The 3,390-nt window shown below is 40.2% G+C and overlaps 1 non-coding gene across 1 annotated transcript; it reads left to right on the forward strand.

Moving 5' to 3' along the window:
• Positions 1–3,088: 3,088 nt before the first annotated feature.
• On the forward strand, positions 3,089–3,161 carry TRNAQ-UUG. The gene has a single exon. It is a non-coding gene; the product is annotated as a tRNA-Gln (tRNA).
• The last annotated feature ends 229 nt before the right edge of the window (positions 3,162–3,390 follow it).

The raw sequence follows: 3,390 nt of genomic DNA on the forward strand, positions 1-3,390 counted from the left end.
TCTAGCGGGTCTGCAGCTGGGGCAGTCACTGGGAGTCTACCTCTGTCCTCCCCATCTCCTGAGTGCCAGCATTTTCTATTCAGGTGAAATGAAGTGCAAACAAGCTTCAGGTAGACCCCTTGTCGAGGTTGGCCCCTGTCTGGGTGTGGCTGGGCTGTTTAGGCAGGCACGGGTGTATATGAGCCTCCCCGGGGACCCCCACCTAGTGCCTCCTGAATGTCTTCCCATTTGCATGGAGACCCTTCCCCTCCCAGCCAGGAAGGGTGGGGCAGGGGTCTGAGTGCCCCAGAGAACGCCGCTTCTGGACCCTCCTTCATCCAACCCTGGCTAAGCACCAGCTCAGGCCCTCCTTCCAGGCATATTATTTGTTCTTGGAACTCTCAGGACCATCTTGAGAGGGGAGAGGTATAAAGTCTGAGATGGTCAGTGCTGTGGAGAAATACAAAGCAAGAAAAAGGGTTAGGGGTGTGGGGTGTGAGGAGGGGTTCAGTTTAAGTAGGGTGTTCCAAGAAGGCCTTGGCAAGAAGTTGACATTTGAGTAAAGACCTAAGGAGGTGAGGGAGTGAGCCATGGAACAGCTGGGGGAAGAACAATTCAGGCAGACACCCCCAAACAGGAACAAGCCTCACGGGAACAAGAAACAGGCAAGAGGCATCCAGACTGGAAAGGAAGAAGTACACTGTCTTCATTCTCAGATGACATGATTCTATATGTAGGAAATCCTAAGGAATGTAAAAGAACATACTATGAGAACTAATAAACAAGTACAAGGTCACAGGATACAGGATCAATACACAGAAGTCAATTTTATTTCTACATAGCAAGCAATGAACAAGCCAAAAATGAAATTAAGAATATAATTCCATTCCTAATAGTTTCAAATAGAATAAAATACTTAGGAATAAATTTAACAAAAGAAATACGAGACTTGTACACTATTATAAAACTTCACTGAGGGAAATCAAACTCTAAATAAATGGAGAGACATTCCGTGTTCTTAGATTGGAAGACAATATTAAGATAGCAATACTCCCCAAACTGATCTATAGATTCAACATAATCCGTATCAAAATTCCAGCCGGCTTCTTTTTCCAGAAATTGGCAAACTGATCCTAAAATTTATATTGTAATGAGAAACACCTAGAATAGCCAAAACGTTCTGGAAAAAGAAGAACGAAGTTGTAGGACCTTCAGTTCTTGATTTCGAGACTCACTATAAAGCTACAGTTGTCAAGACAGAGTGGGACTGGCATACAGGTCAATGGAACAGAATTGAGAGTCTAGAAATAAACCCTTACATTTACAGTCAATTGATTTTTGACAACAATGCCATGGCAGTTCATTGGAGGAAAGACAGTCTATTTAACAAATAGTGCTGGGACAATTAGCTATTCGTCTGCTTGCAAAAGGAAAAGCTTAGACCCTTACCTCACACCATATACAAAAATTAACTCAAAACAGATCATAGACTTAAATGTAAGAGCTAAAACTATACAACTCTTAAAAGAATGCATAGGGAAAAAAATCTTCAAAACTTTTTGTCAGGCAAAGCTTTCTTAGCATGATTTATAAAATAAAACATCAAACTGAAATTCATCAAGGTTCAAAACTTCTGTGCTAAAGAGCCACCATTAAGAAAATGAAAAGGTAAACAATAGACTTGGACAAAATATTTGCAAAACCGAATCTCATAAAGGACTTGTATCCAGTATTTACAAAGAACTTCTACAGCTCAATAATAAGACAAACAACCCAATCAAGAGATGAGCAAACAATATGAACAGATATTTCTCCAAAGAAGATATACCAATAGCTAACAAGCACATGAACAGATGCTCAACGTCATTAGTCATTAAGGAAGTGCAAATGTCAAATGAGATCTATATCACACCTACTAGAATGATTATGATCAAAATGACATAATAACAAATGTTAGCTAAGATGTGGAGAAACGGAACCCTCCTACACTGCAGGTGGGAACATAAAATGGGGCAGCATCTCTGGAAAATAGTTTGGTGGTTCCTCAAAAAGTTAAACTTACCATGTGATCCAGCAATTCCACTCCTAAGTATCCCCCCTGGAGAAACAAAAACATACGTCTACGCAAAGATGTGTGAGTCAGTGTTCACAGCAGCATTATTCATAATAGCCCCAAACTGGAAACAACCTAAATGTCCATCAACTGATTAATGAAATGAATAGGCAAAATGTGGTCAATCCATGCACCAGAACTATACAGCAATACAGAGGAACAGACAAATGACAGGTGCTGCCATATGGATGAACCTCAAAGGTGTTATGGTAAGTGAAAGAAGCCAGACACAAGGGAGTACATAGTGTATGGTTCCACTTTATATAAAATGTCCAGAAAAGGGAAATTGATAGAGACAGTAGATTAGTGGTTGTGTAGGGCTGAGTGGGAACAGGGATTACCTGTAAATGGGCATGAGAAAGGGATCTGACTGGGGGACTATTTGAATGTTCTAAAATTGATTTATGGTGATGATTGCACCACTTGGTAAAATTACCAAAAAAGCACTGAATTTTATACTTAAATGTTATGATATTTAAAATATACCTCAATAATTACTGGACTGAATGTCAGTATTATGACATAGTATGAGTGTGTTTCATGTTTGGTAATTGCAATCATTGTTGCTTTTGTTGTGGTCATCCATTTACAATGCTTGGTGTCAGTCTATTTATCTCTTGTAAAAATAAAATACAGTGTGTGTGTGTGAAAATAAAATAAAATAAAATAAAATATACCTCAATAAAGCTAATTTAAAAAAAACAATGCTTCAGTTCAAGGTTCAGGTTGAGATTGAGTTTACACCTGACCCAGGAGCCCTTCCTGGTTGTGATAGGCTGGGATACATGCCACCCTTTGGCCATAGAGCGCTGTGGGTCATAGTTCCATAGCACAGCCCCAGTGGAATATGAGTATTTGTTTACATATTGGGCTCTTCACTCCGATATAAGCTTCTTGAGGACAAGTGTTTATTCTCAGAATCCTAGAACAAAGCCCAGCTCATATGGGACTCAACACAGGCTTGCTAAAGTAATGGAAAAGTGTGATTGGAGGAATTCCCTGGTGGTCCAGTGGTTAGGACTCGGCGTTTTGACTGCCGTGACCTGGGGTTCAATCCCTGGTCAGGGAACTGAGATCCCGCAAGCCGCATGGCGAGGCCAAAAAAAAAAAAAAAAAAAAAAAAGTGATTGGAAAGGCAGAGCCAAGCAGAAAGAGAATGTGATCCCATTAGTGAGGTCTTTCATCGAGACCTCCATGAGTGTGAGAATAATAACAAAGAAAGGGATAGCATGGACAAAGTACGATGTATTTCATACCATGCGATTTTATCCTGTCATTAAGAGAATGTTGGGCAAAAG

The sequence above is a fragment of the Balaenoptera musculus genome, chromosome 3 (assembly GCF_009873245.2).
Source record: "Balaenoptera musculus isolate JJ_BM4_2016_0621 chromosome 3, mBalMus1.pri.v3, whole genome shotgun sequence".
NCBI lineage: Eukaryota > Metazoa > Chordata > Mammalia > Artiodactyla > Balaenopteridae > Balaenoptera > Balaenoptera musculus.